General features: G+C 37.7%; 1 long non-coding RNA gene across 1 annotated transcript in view; it reads left to right on the top strand.

Annotated features, from left to right (window-relative positions):
- The first annotated feature begins 13,501 nt into the window (after window positions 1–13,501).
- Window positions 13,502–19,797, top strand: part of LOC140526368 (uncharacterized) — a 31,230-nt gene continuing 24,934 nt past the window's right edge. The window contains exon 1 of the long non-coding RNA XR_011974342.1: window positions 13,502–19,137. This is a non-coding gene — a long non-coding RNA (uncharacterized lncRNA). The remainder of the gene's footprint in view (window positions 19,138–19,797) is intronic.

Raw genomic sequence — 19,797 nt, 5'->3', positions numbered from 1 at the left:
TCTAAAAACTATGTGATTCTTCATATTATCTTCCCCCTTCTTTGGCTGCTTTGTCACCATTGTACAGAATCAGAAAGAAGTTACACAGGCCATTTATTATTTCTCTTTGTTTCATGTGTTGCCGTGTCCAAGTCATTCATTACCCAGTGGTCAGCCTACAGAAGAGGAATCTCTCTTTACTTAACTGGGCTGGTCCTCAGAAAGCAGACACAATCTGTGGTGGATATCCCACTTGAAGTCTGTTCTCTATAGCACCATTCATAGCTTATCTGCTGGCATAGTCTGGAAGAACCTGGGACCACTTCAATGACACAGTGAGACACTGGCATAATACTTCATAGAGTGGTACCAATGACAGATTTAAGAAAATACTTTGTTTTGTTTTGTTATGAATGTAAAGGAAAGATAAAATTGAAAACATGATAATTCTAATCCACTTCCACATTTAGCTAAGATGTCCTGGGATCTAGGGAAAACTGTATACACAACTGATATTGATTACTGTTCTATGTCACTGAAAGCAAATAGTTGAAGGTCCTGGCATACACGTGGAGGGGGAAGACCAGGTAGCCTGTCATGACAGAAAGATATTGCCTCTTTCTAATTCATTGCAGCATACAAATTAGTCCTTGTTCGGTGACTTTGTTCTTCTTTCACAAAGACTCTTTGAGGCACTTCCTGGCTAACCCTGTCAATCATTTGCTTTTGTGAACTCCTGGCTGTGACTTTAGTCCTGCTCTCTGTTAACCCATTTGGGTCTTGGCTTGGACTTTGCTCTCCTTTTGCCCCTCCTTCTTGTACCTCATTCAAAGTATGATCTGTCTTTACAGCATTGCTAATTATTGCTTATCTCTGGCACACATAGGTTCCTATTCCTTCCTTTCTTTCCTATTGGAGATTTGTAGAGATCTGACACAATTTTTTTAAACAACTGTGGGACTGTGTCTTGTCCTCCCTGTGCTATAGGATTCATATTTTCCTGCTCTATTTTTGTTTTTTTGTGATATTGTTCAGTTGTGTCTGCCTCTTTGTGACCCCATTTGGGGTTTTCTTGGTGAGGGTACTGGAGTGGTTTGCCATTTTCTTCTCCAGCTCATTTTACAGATGAGGAAGCTGAGTCAAATAAGGTTAAATGACTTGCCAAGGGCCACATGGCTAGTAAGTGTCTGAGACCAGATTTGAACTTGAAAATATGAGTCTTCCTGACTCCAGGCCCAGCACTCTATCCATTGCACCAGCTATGTCAACTCACTAGTTGTGTATGTTTGGGCAACTAACACTCTCAAAATCTTAATTTTCTTATATGTAAAATAAAGAGAAGTGGCATAATAGATCTCAAAGAAATGCAAGAGGGGTCCATCATGAGAGGAAGACAATGAATAGCACACAATAGCCTGTCTGTTCCATTGATATTCTTGTGATATTGAAAACTTGAGGAAGGCTACTATCATGTTGAAGGGACAACGTAGTGAAATTATAGGAAGATGTGCAAAAGTAACATAGGGTAGACACGTATGAATGGGTTGGAATGAATATTCAAATCTGTGAGATAACAAGTTCCCTGGAATCTTATCTAATATCTGAACATATGATTGTTATAAATATTCAAAGAGAAAATGTAAAGTTCTTTATAAGAAACTGTGAAGTACTATGTCAGTGTAAATTCTTTTTTTTTCATCTCTTTTTCCCACATAAGAGCTTGGCACTTCATCAGTTTTAATGTTTTTATTTCTCTGTAAAGTCCAGTTCTGATGTCTCATCATGGCCTGGAGCCATCTTAATGGCTATATCAGTGTAATGCAGGGTCTACTACGTTAGAAAATCTTTCATTTTGGTCCTAGAGACATACTGTTTTTTGAAGGCCAGGTTAGCTAATTATGGAGAGGTTTTAGGCTGGTTGTTTGCTAATGAGTTTTTTGCCTATAGCAACTCATAATGAAGAAAAACCAAGAAAAAGCCCTCACTTCTCTGTGGACCTCTCCTGCTTTTGCAGTGATGGTGGCAAAGGGGAAGAAAATGGGCCAGAGTGGGCTAAGAAGCACATGGTTTATAGACTATAAATGTTAGCTAATATATTGACACTCAATGTGAATTTTCTTGTGACTGACATTTTACTATAGGAAGTGAATGGTCAGTTTTGCCAAATGAAACCACAAGACAAAAGAAAGTTATATCTAACTAGAAGGAAGGGTGGTCTATGCAGGGGTGGGGAACCTAGATCCTGGAGGCCACATGTGGCCTTCTAGGTCCTTGGGTATGGCTTTTTGACTGAATCTAAGTTTTACGGAACAAATCCTTTTATTAGGGGGATTTGTTCTATGAAGTTTGGATTCAGTCAAAGGGCTGCACTTGAGGTCCTAGAGGACTGCGTGTGGTCTTGAGGATGCAGGTTCCCTACCCCTGGATAGTTTTTCTTTGGAGACCCAAATAAAGGAACTAGCAGAGCTGGTTTTATTCTGTAGCTATCTTTCATTTTCTCCCCTAACTCTGCTTCTGGTGTTCTGGACTTCGCTGTAATGCCCAATCTGTCTTTTCATGCTGGAAGCCTTAAAACCTGTAGTCTTTTCACTATGAAACACCTCTCCTTGTGGTTCCTCCTTGAACCTCCATTTTGAGAAAGGATCTAGACTAGCCATTTCGCTGCCTTTCCTCTGCATGGGTTTTTCTCTCCCCTTCTCCCTCCTCTCACCATCCCCTATGCTTTTCAGTTCCCCTTTTTATGTTCTCTTCCCCATTACAATGGCAGGTTATTGATGTCATAAGCTGTCTTTCTTTTTTGCTTGTGCTTGTATCTCTAGTAGTTAGGATAGTGCCTGACACATAATATATGTTTAATAAATGAATCTTGACTTGACTTGATCATCTTCCTTTTCTTTCTCCTGAGCTGACTTGCTCAGTAGAATTTTAGTCAATGGTATATTACTTATCTCTTCTCTGAACACTTTGCAATCTGTTTCTCCCAAATTTAAAGAACATGTTAGACTCTGCTTGTTGCCTCTTCTCCATCACAAACTCTGGGAGGGAATGGTCCCTTTCTCCTTTCTTATGTCCCATGTTCTTCTCATTTCTGTCGCAGCAACCACTTCCTCTCTATTCGTGAGGATCCAGTCCAGAGTAGAATTTCCCTTTGTTGATTCCTCTGCATTTTGAAGGGTAATGTGATCACTACGGCAAGTCAAGCAATTATTAGCTATTGCTTTTGGCAGAAAGAAAGATCTATTAGATGTCCGGTGATTGACCTCCCTCATCACTATTATAGTATACCTCTGTACCAGACTAATGTAAGTCTTACAAACTACTCATCTGTTTTCTCTTTCAGTTCTGGGTCTGTGGTATACCCCTATAATAAAAATCACTTCTGTTTCTCCTTTCACTGACTTTCATATAAATACTCTTCACTATGATTCCCCCCTCGGGTTCCTGGATTTCCTCATATGAATGTACCTTTGTAATATGTTGTGCTACCCTGTCCTCTTTTATCTATCCTATTTCTTTTGAATAAGTTATGTTACTCAGAGCCATGTTCAAGTCAAGGTTTTCAGAGCACCAAGTTTCAGTGACCCCTGTGAAGTCAATTTGCCTTCCTTTGGAGACATATATATATATATATATATATATATATATGTATACACACACACACACACACACACACACACACATACTGCAGGTCAAGATGTTTGGGACACTCACTCTTTTCGTGGATCTTGTCTCCTGTCTACTTTTGGGTCCTTCTACAGCTGTTCTTCCTTCACTGTAGCTATTTTCTATGGTATCTACCTTGGGGAATATACAAAGACTGTCTTTTCCTCTCCTTCCCTTTTTAGTTTAAAACTCTTTTAATTGCATATACAATATACCCAGCAAATATATTCTTACCATCCTTTGTCAGGTGTATCCCATCTCTGGCCAGGAATCAGTCATCTCTATATTTTAAGCTGAATTCCAGAAGGCCAAACCCTATTCCCAGAAACCAACTTCTTTTCTGAATCCTTTACCTTCCGTGGGCGACAATGAGAAATTGTAACCTGTGTCCCTATATATGGTCTTCTGATTCTTGCTTGAGACCTCATAATCACTGGTAATATTTTCATTTTCTCTAGGATTCATTACTCTCTATTTTATGTTAAATTTCAATCTATGAGCCAAGATGCTGTTATTTTTCTTAAAAGTGTCTGCTCCCAAAAAGAAACTATTCCTTGAAGTCATCAATTCAATTCAATGCAATATATATCCATTAAAAACCTACTATGGGCATCAAGCATTCTCAAACCTATATTAAGTGTAGGTTCAGGTTCTTTTGTTGTTCTTTCTCTACCTCCAGATGAACAAGTAGTAGTGGTGAAAAAGATCATAGGATCATAACTTAGAGCTGTAAGAGATCAGAGGGTATCTGATCCTAAAATGGATGAGGTAACTAAGGATCATAGAGATAAAGTGACCTCCTTAAGGTCACATAGGAGGTAAATAGCAGAGACAAGATTTGAACATAGGATCTTTGACTCTGATTCCCATGGGAGCTCAGTTAAAGCAGCTGGTCACTGCTCTCTTAATATTGGCTCTGTTGCCAAGGAAATTATAAAAATTTCCTTAAGTACTATAACATCTTCCTATGCTTCATCTTAAAATAGATATGATGGAACTGCTTCCCTAATGAGGTGAAAACTCCTCCTAATTTTAGAAATGATCAAGTTCTCACCTCAGCAACACCCTATCTTTTTGTGCCTGGGGATTGGTAGAGATGGACAAAGATAGTAACAGGGAGGATTAGGCAAAATATGCTCTACTCAGGGTTTTGGGAGCAATAGGCATAAGGCAAAGTCATCATGTGTGGTGAGATGAGGCACTTGGGGACCAACCATATGGTAAGTAAAGAGAGAAAGTCAATGTCGATAATGATGACACAGATCATATGCAGCTGCTAAACTGAATTGCTATATACAGTTGATCTCATCATTTTAGCTGACATCATCTTCTGCACACACCATCACAAGCAAATGGATTGTGTGGTAAATCCACTTTGATCATTAAGACAGCTGACTTGGTCAATAAATAGGATTCCTGTGCCAAGTCACAGTCATGTGGCATGTATTCTGCTAATGAGCTCGAATTCATTCATTTCTGTGAATCCTTCCAAGATCCTAGGGTGGCATGGTTAGACTTGTGCTTTCAGAATATCAATTTGGCAGCACTGTAGAAGATGGATTAGAGAGGGGTGAGACTTGAAGTCAATTAGGAGACCATTACAATTAGTCTAAGGGAGAGGTGAGGAGGACTTGAATTGGAATGCTAGTCATGTGCCTAGAGGGAAAGGGAACTTGAAGCTTTGTCTGAAAATCATCACATTAAATACATTTACTATGTAGATAAATTCTGTTTTCCCCATTTTGCTATGAATAAATAAAATAATAATAATTAACAATTAAAATGAATAAAAATTGCAAAACAAGCATATCAAAAGATCTAAGTAGAGAAAATTTATTATAACAGAGATTAGAAAGGACAGGAGATAGAAATTTAGAAAGCCAAGGTGTCACCCAGTGCATCCTGGGCCATTGCCAGTCATCTTGCCACTGGACTTTAATGACTCTGGAGGAGAGAGTGAGGCTATTGACTTTTCATAGCTCTGCCTCATTCAAATCCAATTCACTTGCAAGCCAAGAAGACATCACCCTCATAAAGTCATTGGTAGTCTTTGAGAATGAAGGATAAATAGCAACCACAACAAATGGAATGGGATAAATTTCATATTTAACAAGATAACAAGCAAAAATAATAACACTGACAATAGCAAATATTCATGTTAAAAAGAGAATTTAAAAAAATTCAAATGAAACTGAACAAAAAACTGGAAAATATTTAATTGAAAATGATCTCACCTTGGTAAAGTCATGAAATAGAGAACTGAGCAGAGCTGTTCCCCCCTCCTTTGGTTTTTACCTCTAAGCTTTTCTCATTTTGGCACTCTATTCTGTGTGTGTGTGTGTAATTGTTCTTTAGCTTTTGCTAGACTGAAACAATTTACTTAGGTCTTATTTAAGCTGGGAATATTCCATAATTACCACCTGTTCCTCATTATTTGGATCCAATAGAATTTGCTTGGCTAGCTCTGGCTTGTATTACTGAGCATAACGGGGTAAAATTTCAGGACTGTGGAATGTGATATGACATAAGTGTTCTCAATGATGGGAACAGTTTTCAGGACACAAATTCAGTGAAATCTGATAGATTCTCAAATCCAGGATGATCTTTAGTTGGTTCAGATAAGTTGGTTCGGATTTAGTTGGTTCAGATGCCAGGAAGTTCACCTGAGCTGGTATGGAAGAGGGATCATATTACATGCCTTTTATTACCATCTACCTGGTCCAGGCAAATAGCCTCCTGATGAGGTCTTCCCACTTTTTTTTTCTCTCCTTCTTCTAATCTCTCCTTCTTATGCTTCTAAACTAATCTTCCTTATGTATAGATCTGGCCATGCTAATATGCCCTAAATTTTTAAAAAATTGTTTTAATATTAACTTCCAAGTAAAGTTTAAACTCCTCTGACTGCTTTCCACAATCTGGGGTCACCTTACCTTTCCAGTCTCATCCCATACTACTTCTCTCTCATATTCCAGTCAAACTAAACTATTCATTTCTCTAATACATACATACATGACTTGGGATTTTCTACTTCCATATCTTTGTTCACAGTTATTTCCTTCCCCCTCTTTACCTGTTGAGTTCTTACTCACTCTTTAAAGCCCAACTTGGATGTCACTAACGTCATAAAACCAAGCCCATCCTTCTAGTTGTGAATTGTTTTTATCTCCTTGTCACTACATAGTAATTTGTTTTGCTTATCTTTGAGTCCCTTATTGCAGACATCCAACCAGTTGCCAAATCTTGTCAATTCTTTCTCCACACTACCTGTCATATAGTTTCTCTTTTCTCTCTTCAATCAGCTACCATCCTAAGCCCTTATCACCTCTGAGCTGGACTGTTGCTCAGGAGACTTGGGTTGAAATCCTACCTCTGACTTTTCTTAACTTCATGATCATGGGTAAGTCATTTAGCTTCTCTGAAATTCAGTTTTCTAATCTATAAAATGGAATTCTAATACTTGAACTTAAAGTACTTTTAAAAATATGTGCATGCATGTGTGGGTGTGGGTGTATTGACATATCTATAATATATATGTGAGCTCTTATCTTTACATCTCTTCTAGTCCCTAGCACAATGTATTATTACATATAATAGGTTCTAATAGATATTTGTTGAATTGAAAACTAGGGACAGAGAGCACTTCAAATGTTTATCCCAGAAGGAGAACTCCATTCCTGTTCACTTTCTAATGCCTCTTCCCTTTCAGTTTTATCTTTAGACATTCCTGCTCCCTTCAGCAAAGCAACACATCATTTGTTTCTATAATACAATCCCTATGTTCACTCCTACAGTATTTTTCTTGGGAGTTTCATATTATAAAACATCGTTCTGTCATTCATTTTCCCAGGAAGTTTCTGGAATGATTTTCTTCCTCTTTCATTTCTTCTGTTTCCTTAACACCATCCTTTTTCAAATACTGATAGCCAGTAACTTACAAATTGGATGTGTTCCCCAATTCTACGCACAGAGTTATAAATGGTGATTCTTGGGCCATTTCGTACAAGACTGTGTAACCCACAACTGTTGTATAATGGGGAAATCACTAGAGTTGAAATCAGAAGGCTTGGGTTATAGTTCTGTCAAGTTTTGTCACTGACTAGTTATGGAACCTTGCACAAATAACTTAACCTTGATGAGTTCCACAGAGGATACTTATTGGAAAAATAATATGGGAATATTTATATAAATAATAATTATTAATAACAAACATAAATAATATATATTTATCATTCTATATTATATTATTTATAATGCTTATATAATACATTATATATTATTATTAATATATAATATATACTACTAATAATTAATATAGAATATAAATATATAAATAATAAAAATAATATGGGAATAATACTTATGGGAAAAATAATACTTGCCCTACCTACTTCACAGAGTCATTGCAAGAATTCAATTATCTGAGATAGTGTTAATACCACTTTATTAGAATAATGAGATGGTCTAATTAATGTGTTGCTATTGTAAAAAGACTGTCTTGGAAGAGACATTGTGTGAGAGAAGCCATAGTTATGTTGGGCCTACTGTCCCCATCTCAGTGTGTGTTTTCCTCATCTTTGTGTACCATGGTAGACGGGGATGAGTATTAGATTTATAGTTAGTGGACCTGGTTTTAAATCCTGGCGTTTCCAGTTATAACCTCTGTGGCCTTGGTTAAGTCAGTGTCTTTTTTTAAAGTCAGTTTTCTTATCTGAAAATAAGAAAGTCTGGATGAAAATAAAAAAGTCTGGATGAAAATAAGAAAGTCTGGATAAAAATAAGAAAAAAAAGAATTCTGAATAAGATGACTCATGAAATATCTTTGGATTCTAAACCCATGAAACTATGATTCCTGACTTTTGAATGTTGCTGCGCCTACCTCTTGCCCAAGCAGAGTCATATTAGGAATTTTGGTATTTAGGGTAGTTGAGGCAAAAGGGGGTAGGGAGAGTTGATTAGGGGTTGTAACTGCTTTATCTCTGGACAATCAGCAAGATTTCTCTAGTGATGATGGAAGTGGGAAGTTGATATAAAGATTTTTTTCCTTGCTTTACTACTTCTTTTCTTCTCTATATGCATTAAATTTTTTGTGTGAAAGCTTTTTAGCTTCATGTAATATATTCTTTAAATGACTTCTTTTTATCTTGTTGATTATTTACCTTCTCATTCATTTTTCTTATTTATTCATTGAACAAACATTTCCCATATACTTACTATGTGTGAGGCACTCTGTTAGTTGTAGGAAATATAAGCACTGGTGTGACAAAGGACCTACTCTGAAAAAGCTTACACTCTAATAATTGATTCACAGGAGAATGTGATACATACTAAGGGTGAGATCAGGCAAATGTAATGAATACTTTGAGATCACACTCAGATCAGCATTGGCTTCATCTTGGAGGTCCAGCAACCAAGAAGTAAACATATTTAGATTGCCATGACAAATTCTCAAAGAGTCTATTTTCATTAAGAACATGAAACAGGATCATACAAAAAGTAACAGTATGGTTCTGGAAAGCTAACAGTGGGTAGTGTGAGGGGTGATTGCAAGAGAAATCTTTTTAGAAGAGGTGGCATTTTTGTTGAGCTTTGAAAGAATGGAGGAACTTCAACAGATAAAGATGGAGAAGGAAACATCCATTTAAATATAAGAAACTGAAAGAAAGCAATGGTTCAGAGTTGGAAAAAAGGCAAGACAAGAAGAATAATGAAGAGTAGTCTAGTTTGCATGAACACAGACTATGGGAGAAAAGTAGTATTAGAAAAGGCTAGTAATGGAGGGTGAAGCCATTTTGTGGAGGACCTTGAATTCCAGGATCAGGAATTTATACATGATTTGATAGACAATAGGAGGTCACTAAAGGTTTTTGAGAGGAGGAATAAATCATCAGAATGTTGCATTAGAAAGATTATTTGGGATATGAAGGATAAACTAGAAAGTAGAGAGATTGGAAGAGGTAAGTTATTATAATAAGATAAAAAGAGATAGCCTGAACAAGGGTGACAAGACTGGGGATTAAGAGGATGAGAGACGGCTGTGGAAGGAGAATCTACCAGATGTGAAGGAGAAGGAAGAGTCAGAGAAGACTCCAATATTAAGAGCATGGTCAAATGGGAGAATGGATGTGTCATCAACAGAAATAGAGAAATTAGGGAAGGAGAAAGTTTTGAGTGAGGGCGATGATAAGTTCTGTATTGCACATGTTGAATTTGAAGCACTAGTGAAGACTATGTAGATAGAGATGGAGTAGTTAGAAGTATGAAATTAAAGTTCTGGGGAGGTGTTGTGAATAGAGCCTGTAGAAGACAATAGATTTATGAGTCATCTATACAGAGCCAATTGAAGTTATTGGAGCAGGTGAGATTGCTAAGGGTTAATAATGAGAGACAAGAAAAGAGGGACAGTAACAGAGACTTTTAAAGTGCTTTCAAGAAGATAAGAATTCAGCAAAAGAAACAGAAAGAAAAGTCAGGGTGTTAGGAAAATGAAACTATGGTGGTAAACAGGAGGAGAGAGTGACAAGGAGGATGGGTATGGGTGTTTACAGTGTCAAACAATAATGTAACGAATTCCATGCCCAAAGCAAAAGTATAACATGGCATCCCTCTTTCCTGATGGCAAAGCACGGATAGTTGTTTGTCCTTCATTTTTTAAGTGAGGTAGAGTTGTGCAAAGTCATCAGCCTCACTCTCTCTTCAGTCTTCAAAGTCTATTGGCAGGATAAAAGTCAAGCTGACTGATGATGGCCTGAATTCAGTGGATGACTTTGGTGTTTTCGATGTCTGACTAATCTCTAAGCACTCCACAGTGTCTGCTTTAGCCACCTTCATGGCCATTGGAACAAATCGTTCTCATCTGCCCATTCCACTGTGGTGGGGAGGAGCCTTCACACGCTTGGGGTAGATGTCTCCCTAACTCACTGATGGCTTTGAAGTCCATTGGTTACCCTCAACCAGGTTTAGTCCATCTGTGGAGATGGTTTTATTGGGGTGTGACCACTGCTCATCTGTGGCTCTAAGAAGCTGTAGTATTGGGATAGTAGATGTATATTTATTCTGTGTCTTTCAACTTTGTATGCCTCAGGAAAGTGCCTTGCTTTCCTCACTCTTTTTATAGCTCTGGAGTCTAATATCACAGAGAGGTCAAGAAGATGAGGATGGTAGAATGGAGAGATAAAGAGGTCACTGGTGATCTTGGCGATTGAAGTTTCAGTTAGCTGGAAGTGACAAAAGCCACATCATAATGGTCCAACAAGTGGGGGTTGAGGAAGTGATAGCATTTAGTATAGACCACTTTTTCTATAACTTTGACAATGAAAGTAGGGGGAGGAGGTTGCAGAGGGGCTTATTCAGAGGCAAAAAAAAGCTTTTCTAAATATTGTGGGAACCTGAACATATTTGTAGTATGCACAAAAATATCAGTAGATATTATTTAGAAAATATACATGTACAATTCCTTTTACATCCTTTTTATTGATATTTTATAGTCAGAATCATGTGCAGGGAGGCAATCATGTCAGTATATTGTTCTGAGCAGTTGCTCTCAAGGTGAATCTAGGAACTATGATTGCTATTGGTCTGATCTCCCTTCTATTTTCCACACCACCCCAGTTTTTGAAGATTGGTCAAAGCAGATGACCATTCAACACCATGATAAAAGTTCTTCCCTCACTTTTGGTCAACAGTTTCTTTTATGGTTCTTGTATAGCTTTCAACTCCGAGAGTGGTTTCTATTGCTGATGCCAATTCAAGTGCCTTAGGAGCAGAATGGGGAAGATGTCAGTCAGCCAACAAGCATTTGTTAAGTGTCTACTATGTGCCAGGTTAAGTGCTGGGGGTACAATAAAAGGGGGAAAACACTCAAGGAACTCACAATATAATGGAGGAGACAACAGGCAAACAAGATGTACAAACAGAATAAATTGGAGATAATCTGAGAGAAGGCATGAAGATTAAGGAGGAGTGGGCAAGACTTCTAGTGAAAGGTGGGTCTTTAACTGATACTTGAAGGAGAAGTAGAAAAAGGAAGGGAAAAAGCATTTATGAAGTGCTGTTATATGCTAGGCTAAGCTGCTTCTTCTTCTCTTTTTTGTTTTTTTAAGAAATATTAAGAAGGACTTTAAAAATGATATGGAAATAATGTGGTGGGAAAAACATGCTTCCCTCTCAAATTTGGGGAAGCATATATAGATAATATAAGAGGAAGAATTGGGGAGTAGAGATGATATATTCCTTTGCCATAGGAACACTGTGGATTTTTGTAATGTTTACCTCTTGACTTCCTTGAGCCAGAGGTTTTTAAGGTGAATTCCAAGTCAATCATGGTCAAAGCTATGATCTCTAGTCAATTTTACTTCCTGATTTTTTAAAACAAAAAGTCAAAGACTGCAACTTTGATCATCCTTCGAGGTACAATAATATCTCAGAAGTACATGGCCTGAACTATCCTTATTAAATTCAATTTGGACAGAAAATCACATAGTATTCCCCTTTATGTATTTAATCAACTCTGCATGAATGTGCTTTGATAGGGTTACCACTGAGATTATCTGTTGGTAGCACACACTATCTTCCACTGCCCAGCCATGGTTTGTTGACTTGGTTTAGTTGTCTCGGACGGTAAGGCTTTTTGCTTCAGTCAGGAATGCTCCTGTAAGTTGTACCTATTACTGACCTCACTAACCAAAGCAGAGGTAGAATAGCTGGAAAACAGATTCAAATTTTAAATCAATCATTTATGCATAAAACCAGGTCATTATTTTCGCATTTATATTTAGCCCAGGCTCTCAGCATAGGCCAAAGGATTTTGCAAGAAGTGGTGGCTAGAGTTAATTATACAATTGTTAGGAGAAACAAAGTTACTCTATAATTATTGACGTTTTCAAAGGAATTATGTCTAGTTACTATGAACAACACGTACTATTTAGTGGCAACTATGCAATTAACTTGTCCAACACTAATAAATTGAATGCCCCATAAACTCATGCACCAGCTGTTGGAGGGAGGGGCAGACAAGCAACAAAGTCTCAGGATTAATTTGAATTTGTTAGACTCCAAATTCAGTGTACATATAGGTGTGTCCTGCATTAAGAAAGCAAATACAAATATAGAAACAGACAAAATGGATAGATTAGGGATGATAGGATGTTGAAGGATGAGTATTTATGGAAGGAAAGGGGCCAGAGAGTTATTAATTTGGCAATCAGCACCTGCTTATTAGATTTCTATTATGTTCAAAATATGATGTTAAGCATTAGGACAGAAACAAAGTTTAGACTCTATTCATTCAACAGACAGATTTCACTTCATTTTCTTTTCCCTGATCATTTTCTCAACAGGCTCCCTTGTTACCTACTGTCTCAGACCAGTGATCATTCATACCCTGAAAGTTGTATTTTATTTTCAGAACTTCTGCCTTGGGTCCCTACTCTTCTGATTGGTGAGTACTTCACCAGAATCACTTTTTCAGACAGTCCCAGAAATGTTTTATTTCACTTCTATGTAGTCTTCTCCCCCATGTCTCCTGCTTTTCCTTCCCTCCCATTCCCATTCGGAATTAGGGTCAAATCAACTTTGCCATTGTTTCTGGAAGGCGTGCGCCAATTTACTGCCTTATGTCTCCACTGTTCATCACTGTAACTTTCTGGACTACTGTAAGTTTCTTGGCCACCAGTTTCCTTATGTTTATATTTCCCCCTCCTCCATTAAAATGTAAATTTCTTGAGGACAGGACTATCCTTAATTTTGTACTTGTGCCCCCAGCACTCAGTACTGTGTTTGGCACATATAAAACCTGGACTTTGATTTGTGTATGCCCAGATCACGTAAGATGAAGGCACTTTGCTTCTGGGAGAAGATATTCTGCATTCCTCTATCACATTGGTGGGAGTAGCTTCATTTCATTGGCTGCAAAGCTGGAACAGGCAGTATCTTGAAAATTTCCATACTGAAACATTCTCCCCTTTCCACCCTATGCAGTGTCTAGAGATAGTGAGGGTCTTATTCAGCCACTGCACAGGCAATGTGAACTGGTACCCTCCCCTCCACCCCAGTTTTCTTTCTGACCCTGAGACACAGCTTGGGTTTCGTTTTAGTTTCTTCTATTTCATTTGTCCTTTCAGTTCAATGCAGAGGTAGTGCAATTCCTAGTAGACCTGGGAGCTTTGAACTATAGATTGTGGAGACAAGATTTCCAAAGCAGATAGGCAGCGGATCTGTCAGTCAACCCAGAGGGAAGTCCTGAAAAGCCAGGAGCACAAGAGTGGAGCACAAGGACAGCTTTGGACTTAGGACTTGAGTCTGGGTTATATAGGAATGGAGTAAACTGTGAACTAATGCCCTTCTCTTTGAAGTAGTGGTGAGGTCAGGGAGGGGATTATGTCCCTAGTTATTGGGAGGATATTAGTTTAATCTTGCTATTCCTTTGAAATTAATATTCCTTTGTAAATGCTAACTGTTAAATGAAACTGAGATGTAAGGGACCCCTTATAATTGGGGGAATACCATTTTAGGGGTTGAAGCCAGTGGCAGAGAGCCTTGATGTCCTCAGGCTCTCTTTAAGAGTACCAGACAATGGTGGGGGAGGGGTGAAATGTAATACACTTGGCCTTCAGACCAGAGGGCTGAGGGAGTCACTATTACATATAGTAATTGCTTTTTCATTTCAAATATTTGTTTTCCCCCCATTCATTTATTCAGGATCTACTACATATAGAAGAGCAAGATGGCATATTAGATAGAGGTCTGGCCTCGGAATCAGGAAGACTTTTCTTTAATTTTTTTACTGATACCCGTTATTTGACTGAGGGAAAATCACTTAATCTCACAGTGATGCAGACAACCTCTCTAAAATTATGAACTGTAGAAGCAATTTCACTCTGCATAGGTGAGGGAATTTCAATACTGAGAGTTTGCCACATCCATGAAACCAAAGGTCTGATTTCTGCTTCCCCCTCCCTACCCTCCAAAAAAGAGAATAGAAAAACTATGAAAGAAAAATACCACCATGGGTTTGTCATCGTACAGTTGTGACCAACTCTTTGTGACCTCATTTGGGATTTTCTTTGCAAAGATTCTGGAGTGGTTTGCCATTTCCTTCTCCAACTCATTTTACAGAAGAAGAACAAACAGGATTAAGTGACTTTCCCCAGGTCACACAGTTAGGAAGTGTCTGAGGCCAGACTAGAGACACTGTACCATCCAGCTACCCACCACCATAGGTACAAAGATGAAAAAAAACAACCAACAACATAGTCAAACTCTTTGATGAGTTATAATCCATAAAGGCACATAAATAATGAGTGTAAAGACTTTGGAGGGTGGAAGAATGTGACAGAAGGAAGAAAGAAGGATCACTGGACTTTTGGAGCTAAGTAATAGACATGAGGCTTTTTCTATAAATGGGGGAGATGGATATTTAAGGACGCAACATCCTACGCTCAATGTTGGGGGTCCACAGATGACATCAAGTTATCTAGAAATAGTTAGAAGGCAAGAGTAACGGTGACTGGTAACTCCCTGTAGAGGGATACCTAAACAGCTATTGGCTGACCTGAAATAAATAATAGAAAAGTCTGCTGACTTCCTAGGGCATGTATCCAAGGCATAAAGAAAACACTCTAGAGTACTGTCAAACTTGACAACTACTACCTACTACTGGTGATTCATAAGAAGACAAATACTGCCAGAAGGAAGCTAGAAAACATTGCTAAGGATTATAAAATTCTGGACAAAAGACTGAAGCCATTAGGAAAATGAGTGTTGGTACCATTTACTATTCTTTGGAGCCTGAAGAGTTCAGCAGAGAAAGGCAAGGGAATAACTGTCTAAGAAGGTGCTGTTGAATATGGGATGTGGATTTCGGTGCCACAGTTTAAATTATAGCAATGATAGATTCTTGATCAAGGATAGAATATAGTTATCAAAAATTGATTAGAACAAAGCAAAACAAAACAAAATTGCCTGGAATTTTCTGAATCTGATCAAGAGTAGACAAGTTACTTGAAACTTGAGTTTTAACTCATTGCTAGGACCTGAATATGAATCAGGTGTTTTATAGGTATTTCTTTCCTATACATAAAAGGAATGCTAAAAGACAAAAGATTCATAATGGGAAACGACTGGACTTAAAAGAGAGTACAGTAATAACCTGTAAGTACCATTACAATATATCAAGAGGCTGAGACTTAAATTGCATCATAACATAAAGCAGTTTGTGGGGTTCAACTCAACTCTTCACTGTCCAAACAATTCTTGGTCATTCTCTCACTGATGGCTGTCCTTTCTGGTCAAAATAAAGAAAAACTAACTTTTATATAGCACTTCAAGGTTTGCAGAGCACTTTATAAATATTTCATTCTCACAACATCCCTGGGAGGTGGGTACTATTATTTTGCTCATTTTATAGGTAAGGAAATGGAGGCACAGGGAATTAACTTTCCCAGGGTACATAGCCACTTCTCCTTACCATCAGGCATTTGAACCTGATGAACCTTAGGACTTCTCAAATCTACAAAGTCATCACTAAGCCTGGACATGTCCATCACAAGATAGATTCATAGACACCTACTCAGGAAAGGAAATAAAAGGGAAAAGACAACTACTGTCTCAGGCAAAACTCAACTACAGGAATTTTCTAATGTCGTACACATACCAGAAGTTCTCATGACTCCTGGGTGGCAAAGGACTGGCTTACCCCCTAGTCCTTACTTGTCATGTGGCAAGAGCTAGAGATATTCATTATTTGTATGTTTCATTAGAACCTTTGTAATGTCAACAGAATGTGCAGAAGGGTGTAAGGGCAATCAAAGTAGGATCTTTTGCTGTTTTTGTTTTAGTATAATCAAGTACTTCTGATTGAATCTTGCCTTTATCAATCAAGAGTCTTTACTAGGAGTAAAGTACAGAAACAAGAGCTTCTTTAACCAGAAACAGTATATATATATATATTTTTGTATTGTTAATTATTTTAATGTGGTTAAAGATCTTCCCCATCCATTAATGGGCCTGCCCATTAAGGGGAATTTCATTAGGGAAGATTTGTGGGAAGGTCCAAGCCTTTTGTTAATGAGGCACTGGTTCTCAAGGGTTGGGCTGCCCTCTGGCTTTAAAAAAGTTATAAATACTGAGTTGAGATTTTACTTTGAGGACTTACTGACTGAAAATGTTTGTCCAGAAGAGGACTCTGCGAAGCTGCTAAGGAGAACTGTGGCTTTGAAAACCCAGATGTTTGTGCTTTCCTCTCTAGTAACTATGGTCAGACTGTAGGACCTGTCTGTTGAATTCAGACAGAGAAAGCCATATCTGTTGATCTTTGATTTCTCTGTATTTTCTTTGAAGTTCAGGGTACTAACTCCCCTGAATTAGGTGAATGATATATGTGCTTGCTTAAAGGAATGATTCATGTGCTTGATTAAAGTGATTGTTAACCCCTCAAAAGTTACCTTTCCTTTTATGAATGCAGATCTAAGAACCTGTGATAGCAGACTCCCTTGTGTATGTTGGGGTGCTACCTAATAAAAGGGCTTCAGCATTTTGATTGAACCTCACATGGTTAATTTATGTCAAGACATAGATGAGAGTCAAACAGAATGAGAAGACATGGAGGGGATATGACCTTTATTATTGGAAGAAATACCTACACCAATGAGATCTTTTTGAATATTGAGTATTTGAGCCTTAAGAAATATAGCCAGGATGGCCCTATATCCTTGAAATAGAATGCCCCCTTGAAACAGAATTTCAGTAACTCTGGTTATCTTAATGACAAAATCAGATTCTAATAAGGGGCATACAACAATATGCTCATATTAGAGAGATGTAATAGGCCCTTGTCATACACTGTTTATAGTTCAGCTAAAGGGTTAGTTAAATGACTGTTATGGATTCCTTCCTGGTCTACTTCACTTGTTATGAAATTCTGCAAGATTTTATACACAGTTGGAGAGCATGGTTGGTTACAGGCTGCAAATATGGTGGCATATTCTTTAGAGAAATAGCTACCATCTGTTATGGTGTATCTGTTGACCTCATGTATAAGTCGACTTAAATTTTTAATTAAAAAATAAATGTTAAAGCCAAGGCTTATCATTTAGTACCACCTGTTCTATAGCCCACTCTCCTAATCTCAAATTAGATTCAACATTATCGTCAACAAAGACTGACAAAACAACGATGAAGAATGCAAAGCTCTTGTCCAACTGGAAGTGAGTCAGACACAGTAGGCAACGTACTGTCATCAATGAGCCAGCATGCATAAAATGACAGCTGGGTAAAAATCTCACGCAGAAAGTTATATTTTTTGATTGAATCCTATGTGTGCATTTTGTTTTGTTTTTGTGAAGTAGGATTCAAATGTGTCATCTTTTAGTTTATGTACAATATAATCCAGACATCCACTTTAACATCAGTAAAAAACTTTATTTTAAAAATAAGTGTTTTATTGGCTCCCTTTTATACATATACATATAGATACATATACATGGATGACTACTGTTTTCCAATGACTTCCTCCAATAAGGCACTACTTTTGTAACAAAGATATATGGTTCAGCACTATGCTATGCCTAACGCCATGTAGGATTATAGATTTAGAGGTAGAAGGAATCTTAGAAGCCACCAAGTCTAATTCCTTCACTTTACAGATGAGGAAGCCAAGGTAAGTTAGGTAACTTGCTTAGGGACAACCAACTAGTAAGTATTGTGAAGCAAGTTTCAAATCATGGTCTTCCTGACACTAAGTCCAGTTTTATGTTTCTCGTGCTTCACTCTGTACCTATAAGGTCAACACTGCTATGGTACTGAATACTTCTGATAATCTCTCACTGTCACTCTTCTCAGGTGATGATTGGCTACTGAATTGAACAGGATTCTGATGTTTTTCAAGGTTTTTTCCCCCATTATATAATTATGTCATATAAATTGTTCTCCTGAGTTCTACCTACTTTTTTTTTTAATATCTGTGTATCAGTTCTTACAAATCTTCTTAAATTCCCCTAAGTTCTTCATATTTAGTTTTTTATGGTGAAGGAATATCCCATTGCATCCACAGATGACAATTCTTCAGCCAATCTCCAATGATGAAGGAAGGAAGGAAGGCAGAAGTGCCTGACACATTACTTTGTGTCAGGCACTATAATAAGCATTTTACAAATATTATCTTGTTTGATCCTTGCAAAAACCATAGGAGGTAAGTGCTATTATGATTCCCATTTTACAGCTGAGGAAACAGAGGCAGACAGAGGGTATGTGACTTGTTCAGGGTCACAGAGCTAGTAAGTAACTGAAGTAAGATTTAAACTGAGGCCTTCCTGACCCCCAAACCCAGCCTTCAATCCAGTGTACCACCTAGCTACTTCTAATTTTTTTAGTAGCAAAATTAATATAAATTGAATATTCTCAATCTTGCAGGTGCATTGTGGTTCTCATTCAAAGAAATCTTTGACTACTTGATGTACAACAGAAACAAGATAAAACCATCTGTTAGAGTGTGTGTATATGGTAAATACTCCTCTAAATCTTTCTGGTAGAATACATATACTGATTACATGAGTGAGGAATTGATTTTGTCAGGGAGGGTTGTAATTTTGTTTTGTTAAAATGTCCATTGCCTTGATTTTATTGTTATTCATTTGTTATTCCAGGAATGGTAACACTTCAAAATGGTACCAACATATTTATTCAAATGTGCTCTATCAGCCCTTGGTGAGCCATGCTTGAAAGCCTCAGGCATAAATTGGATTGAAGTATTGCTTCACCAATGCCAGCTTGTTAATATCTTCTAGACTTAATTTTTGCTCTCTGTAAGGCTGAGATAGCAATCACTTGGAGTCAGAAAATCTAGTTTCAAATTCTTGCTCGGTCACTAGAGGAGGGAACAAGCATTTATTAAGCGACATTTTAAGCCTTTACTATGTGCCAGTCACTGTGCTAAATGATTTAAAAATATTATCTCATTTGATCTGCATAACAACCCTAAGGAGTAGATTCTATTATGATCCCCATTTTACAGCTAAGGAAAACAAAGTTAAGTAACTCATCCACAGTTACACAACTAAGTAAATGTCTGAGGCTGGATTGGAACTGAGGGTTTCTGATTCTAAGCTGAGGATCTATCTGTTGCACCATTTAGTGGACTCCTTTACTATCTATGTGCACTGA

The sequence above is a fragment of the Notamacropus eugenii genome, chromosome 2, assembly GCF_028372415.1.
Source record: "Notamacropus eugenii isolate mMacEug1 chromosome 2, mMacEug1.pri_v2, whole genome shotgun sequence".
Lineage (NCBI taxonomy): Eukaryota > Metazoa > Chordata > Mammalia > Diprotodontia > Macropodidae > Notamacropus > Notamacropus eugenii.
Note: the sequence above shows the minus strand (reverse complement) of the source record. Positions and strands in the feature narration are given on the sequence as shown.